The sequence below is a fragment of the Falco rusticolus genome, chromosome 9 (assembly GCF_015220075.1).
Source record: "Falco rusticolus isolate bFalRus1 chromosome 9, bFalRus1.pri, whole genome shotgun sequence".
NCBI lineage: Eukaryota > Metazoa > Chordata > Aves > Falconiformes > Falconidae > Falco > Falco rusticolus.
In genome coordinates, this window is record NC_051195.1 from 1630305 (window position 1) to 1641113 (window position 10809).

Genomic DNA, 10809 nt, shown 5'->3' on the forward strand with positions numbered 1-10809 from the left:
CAAGAGAAGAACCCAACCCAAAATCTCCAGCAGAGTTGTAGGAATAATTGATTTTTCAGTTCAGTAGCCAAACTGGAAAAGTAAATAATTTGAAATTACCCAAAATGCTTTTTGTTGTTGTTTCTCATTAAGGTGAAACACAGGGCGAGATAACGCTGCTTCTCCTTCACCCAGCAGACTGTCTATAGGTTTTTTTCAGCCAACATGTAGGTGACCTGGATTGAACCCCTTGATTCCTTTGCCCCTCTAAAAGAAGGGCTTTTATCATCACCTTACAACATATTTCTGAGAAGGTTGTTCTTGTTCTCTTGCTGCTCATTTCCATGAGTTATTTCACCGTCCATTAGAAGAGCAAAACAGGTGTCCTCCCACCAATGCAAGAGATGTGTCCCAAATACCAGATGATTGAATTACTCTTGGCACTCAAGTGCTTCGTATCAAGTGAAGCATAATGGACAGGAAAGCTGTCTGCTGCAGACGACTGCATATACAATGGTTGGGATGTTCCTCTGAGAGCGGAGGAATCATTTCAAATCCCTGTACCCTGAACCTCTGTTTCCCAAATGAAAATGTGGGCTTGTCTTGTCTGGGGCCGAGGCCAGCAATGGATGCCTACAGAAAAGTGTAAGAGCAGGAAAAGCACATACTTATATTTCTCTAGAATACTCTCCCAGACTCCAGCAATTCCCAAACACTATTGCTTATTTACTAGCCTTTGATGAACACTTTTCCCAGTGTTTTAACTATTTCAGAATGCCTTAACCATTTGCAAATTTCCTATCAGCAATCATCTAAAAGGGCATCCTTCCCTCTTGAACTTTGAGTATAGCCACTGGGAAAACCAAGAAGGAAAAAGAAAACCACCCCAACAGACCTAAATCAAAACATTTTTAAAATTGACCAAGATTTCTGATTAGTTCCAGAAAATCAACAGCCCTGTTTTTCAGGTTTTGCCAGCCAACACACTAGAGCTTAAACTGTACCTGTACAGCTGGACCTGCAACAAACCCAAAGTCTTTGGTGGCTTGGTCCAGAAGGGAACTCTGTTTACAGTCACCAGCCAGTCCCTGGCACGTGTGTGAGCATCAGCTTCCCAGGAACAATTGCACAGGGTGCCATCAACGCAGAGCGAGTACGTTTTGCAGGCAGGCAGACAAGTGAAAAGCAGCATGAAGGTACCATTAAAAGGGAATGGCTTTTTCTTGCTGAAATCAGACAGACAGGCAGCTGAAGTGACTGTTCTTAGTTGGAAGCTAGTCACATAGTTTAACTGTAAATAGTAAAAGATTACTGAAAACTGCAGAATAAAAAATAACTGTTTTGAATTAGAAATGCAAGAGATTTAAATTCTTCTTTTTAATATATTTATTTAGAAATATAATTATCTATTAAAACAGAAATGCTTTACAAAATGCTTGATTATGTTCATTCGAGTATTTTCTTAAAACTAATTGAGTTAGAAATCCCTAATTTCCTTTTATAAACAAGGTCCTAAAATGCCTTAAAAATCTTGCAGGAAATTCATGAAAATTTATTCAGTATGGTATGAAAGAGTAAATCTGTGTTATGCTTATGGATACTTTCCAAAAACATGTATATCTTAATTAATCCCATTAATTTTACAGGATTGCTTGCTTGTAAAGAAAGCAGCTTTCTTGAATGGAAATTAAATTTTCAGCTTCAAAGTATGGGGTTTTTTTACAATAACCAACACTGAAAAACACAAAACATTTCTTGCTGCATGGAAAGCTTGATTTGTTTTTCTCATATATATTTTCACAGCAGTGACAGCAACTGATGGCTTAGTACTTGCCTGCTATATATAATGCTATGCAGGACATGAAATAATTATTCATTTTATTATAGGTCTACTGAGGGAGCTACATTTGAGTTTAAGGTTAACATGACAATCGGATGAACAGTATTTTCAGCTTTTTATAACTACGGAATAATAGTTCTTTCCAGCTGGCATTTGTATACCTAGTCTGAGACTGTAGGCTCCGAACATTCAAAAAATATTCACTTCTGGCACTGCATTATACTCAGAAGGAAAAAAAATAATATTAATTCCTTAATTTTTCTTATAAATGGTTTTATTTACTTTAAAAGCTGAGTTTGAGCATAAGATTTATTAGTTCTTTAACACTGATCACTTTTGCTATCTGAAAACATCCACCACCCTGCAGGTTGCTGTGTGATCTTACACAGACACGTTCAGCTCCAAAACTAAAATATTGTCTCCAACATGAGCAAATCACTAAATCAGAGGCATAACCTGAGAATCTGTGTGCTTCCTAAAGCTCAGTGTCATTCCAAAGGATACTGACCAAAGGCACATCGACTTTTAGAAAATAATAGAAGAGGTTGTAGGAGGTATATTCTTGTATTACTGTACCTTGCAGATTAAGTTTTCTAAGTCTCTTATCATATCCTGAATTGGCTTGATTTCCTGCAGCAACTACTCTAACTTGGACATCATATTTTATCTCAATATTTATCAGCTCACTCAAGAATTCTAGACCAACTAAAACAGCTTAAAAGAAAAACAGGTATTTAGTTCCATGATTTCTCTTCAGCTCAGTGCACTCATTAGTGCTCACTTCAACTTGATAAGTAAATAATCCAGAATTTTTGGTCAATTTAATAATTATTTGTAATTCATAAATATGTTTTCACACATACAGAAGTTGTATTGAGTAGTATGGTATAACTGTTAAAAGAACATCTTCACAAGTAGAAAAGTGCAAGAGCCTTATATGATACTAGGCAATGTGTGAGCATGTGTGTGTAGAAAGATATTTGTGTTTAAAAAATATTCTTCCTTTCAGTTCATCAGACACCATAAAAACACTCATAAACATAAAAACTAAAACTGAAGGCACAGCTTTTCCCTGGATACTGTTTTCACTATTTTCACAAAAATCCATGCAAAAAACATTACACAATACAATTTAGTTAGCCAGACTTTTAAAATCTTGGTAATCTGTGCATACTGTAATAAGTGCGCTATATTACTGGCAGCACACACACACACACAAAAAAAAACCTACCTTACTTCAGTGTAGGGATTTAAATTGTCAAAAGAATTCCTTGTCTTAAAGATAGCATAAATCATGGCAAAAGTCATTAAATATCCAACAGAACAAATTCATTCTCCAGGCTATCTCTTTCTAGGCCTTTTTTCCAGGCTGCCTCCAGAACCTGTCTATGACTATCTGAAGAAAATCATAATACACAGTATGCTGTGAAACTAAGTTTTGTTTAAAACAACTGTAAGTTGATTGTATATATTTGCTTGTAAGAAAGAAGCTAACAAGGAAAAAATGCAAATGCTTTGCATTGGGTTTTTTCCTGCTAAATATGCTGGAAGCATATGACAAATACCAATAATAAACTAACATCTGCAGGTGTAATGAAAGGCAAACTTGTTCAAGGCTGCAGGAAAGTGGCAGCATCATGTATCAGCAAAAACATCTAATAGCACAGGTAACAACAACAACAACATGGCCTGTCATCTGTAATTAGGTGCTATGAATCATAGTCTGTGTTTTTCTTTGAACCAAAGTGTATATACTGGGTTTTGTGGAAGAAAAGAAGAAAAAAAAAGTAGGGGGAATGGTTAAGTCTCACGACTTGTGAAGCTGATGCCCTAGCAGGCTATAGGGAACCAGATGGAGCGAGGACTTCTCAGTGCCGGATACGGGGTTCATGCTCTGGTCAGACAGAGACGACCCCAGCACAGCCCAGTCTGGTGGATGGAAAGAAGCCGCCAAGGCCAAAGCCCACAACGCAGCAGCCCTGGCACGTCCCAGCCTCCACCGGCAGCACCGGCTCCCGCAGGGCTGTGCGATGCTCTGCCCTGAGCTGATCATGAACCCGCAGGCGAAGATGGTGCTGGACCTGCTCCAGGAAAACAGCTTTCAGTGCAATTAGATTACTTTGTAAACTTTAAACCTTAGCAATCTCTCTGGGCCGTTGAGATACTGTAGGATTATTTAGTAATCCCTCGGTATTTTTCTACTTCTGCAACTTCAGCATCACAAGGACGCAAGTGGAAAGGACAGGAAAACTCAGCAAGACCTGAGCCTACAGCCAGCCAGCCTGCAGGCTGACATCCACGCCAAGACTGGGAGTGCAAAGAGCTGCTGCCCAGGCTCCAGCACCAAATGCTGAACTTGCGACGCTGCAAACATAAATACCCGAAACATCCTGGAGAAACGGCATGTTCACATCCAGGCTGATTAAAACACCAGCTCTAGGAACAAACCAGGGGCTGCGCTTGCAGAGAGGTGCAGAGGCACCGGCTCCCCACCTGGAGCCTGCTGCAGCCCTCAGACGTGCTGAGCCCCAGCAGCGTGCAGGCTGCTCCCAACGTGCCTGCTCCACCAGCTCAGCTGCACAAGGGCTGGGAGCCGAACCTGGGCAGGGAAAGGCAGCCACGGCTGCAAAGGGTAAGGCAAAAAATATCACTCCTCTAGCCTGTAAGGGAATCTGCGCTTCCAATAAGGAATTCACTTCTTTTCTTGCTTTTCTTAAAGTTGCGATTATTTGATGATGGGTATATCCTTCCCTTATGGTAGCTGTGTTGTAGCAGCAAAAAAGCAGAGGCTGATTTGGGGATTGTTCAAGAAAGCAGAAGCACATTTTCATGAAGAAACCAGTCTTCTTCCCTTTGGTGCACTACTTGGCAGAGACCAACGGCCCGTGGATAACAGATGGTCAGGAATTTCATCATAACCTGGCAGGCCTGACACTCTACCTACTGGGATAGGATCTGTGGCAAAAAGATAAAAATGGCCCTGCATAATGGATAGAAGAGGTCTGAACATTTAAATACCTTTGCAGAGCAGCTAATTAGATCTTAAATTATCAATATCCTTGGAAATTAAGTCTTTTTGGATGCTAGGCATACAAGCAGACCTTCACAAGCAAATAATATGATTTAAGCACATACCAGAAACTATTCAGACCTCACAGTTTTGACAGCAGCAGGAAAACAAGAACAAAAGCAGCACAAATAAAATGCAAATAAAGCTCATTACAAAGCCAGAATAAAGCCAAGCATTCCTAATAATCCAGCATGTGTTTAAACTAATGCATACCCATAGTTCATGGTCACTTAAGCAAAGCAGTCAGAAGTAACCACCCTGGAGAGAAGTGCATAAAGCAATGGTGGAAGGAAGGAAGAGCAAAATGAGCACACCACAAAGCACATGGACTCGAAGAAAATTGAATAAAGCGGCCAGTCAGGAGATAAAATAATGGCAACATTGGAACAGTAATAACTCTTATCAGTTCTACAGAAGGCAAAATATATTGTCATGCCTTAGCAGCTTAATTTTCTACACAAGCCTATATAGCAAAGCTGAGAGCTTGCTAGGCAAGAGGCAAGTCACCACGCGCTCGCACCACCCTAAGCCAAGGCAGCACAACAGAGCGCCTGCGCTCGCTGTCTCCTCTGATCAGTCTCTGATGGCATGCCGTGACTGCTGCATCACTTACACAACGGATTATTATTTTTTTCCCCCAGCCTAAGACTTTCTCATGTGTTCTGCATGGTGTCACTCTTCTTATCTTGAGCCCTTGGTAATCCTAGCCTTTGAGTTTTTTGATTCTTTTGCCATGCCGTAAAGTACAGAGAGACCTCTTTGCATTATCATTTCAGACTGTTCCAGCCAGGGAAGGTAGGAGCTTTGGGAATTACATCTTCAGAAAGAACCTCCAGCCTCAGCCAGGCTTTGTACCCAGGCACATGCAGAGTTTTTAGCCGAGCAGCACTTAACAAGACATTTCAAGACAAACCTGCTATGAATTGATAGCTTTTGTCTAATCTAGCTTTCCGGGCTGCTGCAGATTGCCAAACCCCATTGCAGATGTTCCCAGCAGCTGTGTGCTGCATCAGACCCTCAGCTTTACACCCTCAGCTCCCAACAGGGCATCGCTGCAGTGGAAGGGATGGGGTGCTGGCCAGCCCTGCTTGGAGAGATGCCAGAGGTCTTCCCACCCCCAGCAAGCTGATGCTCCAGAGCTTCCTCTCCTCTATCCCCCTACAGAGGAGCATTGCTGAAGAGCCTTTCTGTGAACGTTTCATGCTGTATATATTCATAGTCATTAATACCAACGCAACCGTTGAGCACTTGTAACACACCATGTGGGGCAGGGTTACAGACCTTAGCATCTCAGCCAGGAGAGGAGTTACGCTTTTCACCAAACCTCAGGAAACAGGATTCACACCATGGCAGTGGGAGCAAGCAACAGCGTTCAGGGAAACAGGCATTATTGGCAGGCATGAATTAAATGCCTGTTTGATACTGTTGGAGAGTCTGAAACCACTCTGCAAGGAGATGCTTAAATCACAAGCCTGCATGCCAGCAGCCAGGCTCTCCTTTGCCGAGGGGAGGTGCCTTTTCTGCTGTGTAGTATAACAGGCTAACGGTGAGAATGGTGGCTGGGGAAGAAGGACCATAAAATAAACATGAAACAATCCTGAAGAAGAAACCTAATTTTTATGAGGCTGAAGAGACAGAAGAAGGGAGCCTGGCTCCATAGCTTGGTTGCATGGGCCTTGGGGATGGGGAAGCTGGCTGGAGCGTTCCCCTCGAGGTGGGAGGCTGGTACCCACCGTCCGAGGACAACAGTGAACCTGCATCTTCTGTTTCCACAGCAGGTGCTCTCACCACTAGGATGTTTCAGAACAGCACATGAACGTGTATTTTTTATATATTATACACATACCTACGTTATATATAATACTAAAAAAATAATATAAAATAAATACATATTTTATACATATATATATACTCACACACTTATAAAAAGAATAAAATACTGCTTGGAATGAAGCTTTGTGTAGTTCTCAAAGCTGCTAGGATGCAGCAAATTCACCACGCTGGGACCTTCAGGGCTCAGCCTCAGAAATGAAAACTTTCTGTGTAAGACCTGCACCTTCATGTGGGCAAAATATTTGCTCCACCTCACAGCAGGAGCCCTGGGCACATCGAGCAGCTGGACACTAAACCCCCGAGAGCTGAGAAACAGCGCAGCCCCTGGGAGTCTCCTGCCTCCCTGGGTGCAGAGGGAGAGCCAGGCTCTGTGGGTCCAGGCTTCATCTGCAAAGCAATAAATAGCCCTGCCTCGCGTGTACACCCCCCTCGCATGGCTGTTGGCTACTCAATCTCACTTCCAAAGTGTGGGCTCGTAGCATTTAGGTGTCCAAGGTCCCTTTTCTTTGGCTTTCACCTTTCCTTCACCAGAAAAACATTTTTTTTCTCTCAATCTACACAAAAGCAAAGAAAATAATGAGTCTAAACTGAAACTTGGGGAAGTTTTCTCCACCCCTGTGAATTAATATAATATTTAGAAGACAAAAATCTCCGTCCTACTCAGTTTCAGTACTTTGAGGGTTATTCTGCCCCACCACAAGCCGTAGCCTTGGAAATTGTGTGAAAATCCCAGTTCCTACTTCCAGCCTCACGCCAAACCCTAAAAACAATTGCTACTCTCCATTTTCAGCTCTTTGCCCAAGGCTTCTAAAACATCATATGGGGATTTGGGAGCCCCATTTGAAACAAATTGTTTTAATTAAAATAGTAATTTTCCAGCCCCAAGAGATGTAAACTATTAAAGAATTGCCAGGAGGGAGATCTATTAATGGAGAGCAATGAGCAATTATAGCCAATCTGCTGCAGGTTCTCCGAGAAAAACACACTGGAAAACCAGAGCAGCCACTTGCCAACTGCCTATTTATCACTATAGACAGCTTTTAACGGTATACAGGTTTTCCCTTCCATAAAGGCTCAGCAAGTGCACTTCATTTTCTCATGTGTCATCAAGTCATTTTGATATAAGAGGAGAGATCAGCAAAGGGAAATGGAAGAAACAAATCTCCTCTCCGTTAAATAGCTCTTCAGCACCTGAAACAACAGGCGTGCAGAGAACAAGGGAGGCAGATGAAAATGTTTTTCCTCATGAAAGTGAACCCTCCATCTTAGACAATCCTGCATTCGTTCTCCCAGACACTCAGTATTTCAGGAATATTCTTTTGGGATGTACCGGATTTCAGGAATACAGAAACCCCAACCAAGTTCATGTTTCCATTTTCCCACACAGAGTCAAAAGTGGACATTATCCAACCCAAAACTAAGTGCTCAGGTGCTTCCCTGGAAAGGTAAATGTGAGGAAAAGGAAGAAAGGAAGAGGCTGTTTTGTGATATTTTTTTTTCCCTCCCAATTGCAACATGGAAGAAAACCACCAAGAACAATAACAACTTAAGCAAGTTATCCGACAGCCACCCACCTTCTTCCTAAATTAACCTTTGCTATTTTGATTTCTTACTGTGGACGATACACAGATTCACTGGAAGGACAAGCCTCAGAAGACAAAACCCCTTGCCGTTCCAAAGGTCCACATTTCTGATCAACGCTCCTTTCATGTTTCCCAGTGAATGTCTGCCATAAATGTAGCTTGAAGGAATTTTACTTCTGTTCTGACTCATGGAACGCTTCCCGTTATGAAGAAATGTTGGCTTGCTTTTATAGCTTCAAGTGTACTGCTGTTCACAGACCCCATAGCTTCAAAAGAATACGATCAGCTGGGAGAAAAAAAAAAAAAAAAGACTGACACCTAAAAACGAAAACATTTGCATTTCTCTAGTCTGGAAATTTATCTGCTGAAGTATACTTCAGCATTCAGTAGCACTATGGTCCCCTTGGAGATGCAAGGGGACAAGTGTGGAGTGTTTGTACGTATATAAAGATGTCTGCATATGAAGTTTCACTTATAGATAGATACATGTATATATATATATGTATATACACTGAACCAGTGTACATCTCCCAGATTTCATAGACTTACCATATTCAGCTAATTTGAAGAAAAGCATCCTACTTTAGAAGCCAGGAGATCAAGTTTCCACTCTTAGGTAGCATCATCTCTACTGAAATAATTCAGGATGACCCATATTTGGAAACAAAAAATAAAAATAAATTAAAAGTCTTTTTTGATATGCGGATTTTTTTGATATTTCTAGTGTAGAAAACTATTCAGTTTAATACTGGAAAATAAAACATGGTAACGAGCTTCCTGGGGAAAAAAGAAAACTTTTTCCAAATGAAAACTTCATCTATTTTCCGTAAATAACATGCAGTTATACCTTGTTTTTCTATTCAGGAACCACAAGGCATCTGCCTCCGCCACCCACAGACACAACAGAGAAACGCATTACTCCAAGGAATATCTATTCATGTCAGCACAGTGACCTACTAGAGATAGCATCAGGATGAAAAGTATTATTCTTTTTTATGATTCCCTTCTCACTCGATTCAAACCTTATTAAATCAAGAGGAATGTTAACCATACATTTAAGCATGTGTTACATGAGGTCCTTTTTTCAGAAACGCAGACATTGCTTATTAACAACAGTGTCATCTGATTCTCTTAGGTAATGAACACCAGCAGATGACACTGTATTTCACCCGTGGCTATACCGCAATAATTAAATAATATTAAGTAGAAGTACTAGGGATGGAATTACTAGAGAAATCAAGACTCTTAAAAGAATTCCACTGAAGGATGTTTAAACAGACATTCCACAAGGGTAAATAGATAAATTAAGTTTTCCCTTAGCAATCTCTGTGACAACAGGAGAATACTAAATAGAGCACGTAAGGGACATGTTGTAGCAAAATGTTTTGCCTTATTTTTAATTTAAATGTAGTTATATAGATTAAGAGCCTGGAGGCACCAACCATTGCCAATCAAAGCTTACATAATGAGTGCGTCTTATAGGTATACAGAAATCACCACTGCCCAGAATTGCTCAAGTCATCTGAGAGCAAATTTTTTTCAGCATAGACATGTACAATCCAGCTGTGGGTTATTTTTTTAAAGTATTTTCAAAACCCATGATTTCTCTTTGGCAAAGAAATCCTTTGAAGCAGTCCAGCTACCCTTTGAAGTTAAAATAGAGAAGTCATTTCATATTCATACACCCATTTTACCTCCCCCTTCCGAAAAAAGAAAGCATATAGCTTACTGAAAAATTTATATAATTAAATAGGTGGACTCATCTCATGACATCAGAAGCATTCAAGCAAATGAAGTGCCATTGAAATGGAAGTGTACATGACTTTGGGTGTAAATCAAAGACATTGTGAACTGAAATACTGAGGGGGAAATCAACCTTAATTATTTCAGATTAAGAGCTACAATCTGCAAGTCAGAATACTGCTATGTATATAGTAAAGTGTATGAAGCATTAATGGGTTGGTAAATATGTACTTGTTTCAAAGAGCTGTCCTCACTCAGCAGCCTTAGATTTATTAAAACTAGGGGCATGTTTTCTTGCTGAGTCACGACAGCTATTAAAAACTCATGGTACATGCCATACAGTGCATTAGTAGCAGGATTTTAACAATGTTCTTTTCCTCCTTCCATTCCTATAAATGTATTTCTCTCCTTTACAATATTTCCTAAGAGTCTCCTGTGTCAGAGATTTTCCCGTGTACATCTTTCCAGAGCTTCAGAAAAATGAGAATGGCTGATCTTACTTGAAAACTAAAAGCTTTGAGATAGTTCTCTATGGAATGATGAAAGATCCCACAGGTTCAGGAAAACAAACGGTAAATACAGGCTTCTCCTTCCATAAAATACGATTTGTTAAATACAAATGTTTGCTAATGGAAAGTGTTTTACTGCTGCAAATACAAGACTGCTTGAAAGGTGATATGAAGTCAATAACCAAGCAGTAAAAGCAGCAACACACTATATGGAGGCATGGCAAATAAAAGGCATGCTTTGCCATTTTTGTA

At 40.5% G+C, this 10809-nt stretch overlaps 1 long non-coding RNA gene across 1 annotated transcript; it reads right to left on the minus strand.

Moving 5' to 3' along the window:
* Nucleotides 1-1840: 1840 nt before the first annotated feature.
* LOC119153834 lies at nucleotides 1841-8951 on the minus strand. Its single transcript, XR_005106239.1, has 2 exons — nucleotides 8855-8951; nucleotides 1841-8591 (listed from the first exon to the last, which is right to left on the minus strand). It is a non-coding gene; the product is annotated as an uncharacterized LOC119153834 (long non-coding RNA).
* Between the last annotated feature and the right edge of the window lie 1858 nt (nucleotides 8952-10809).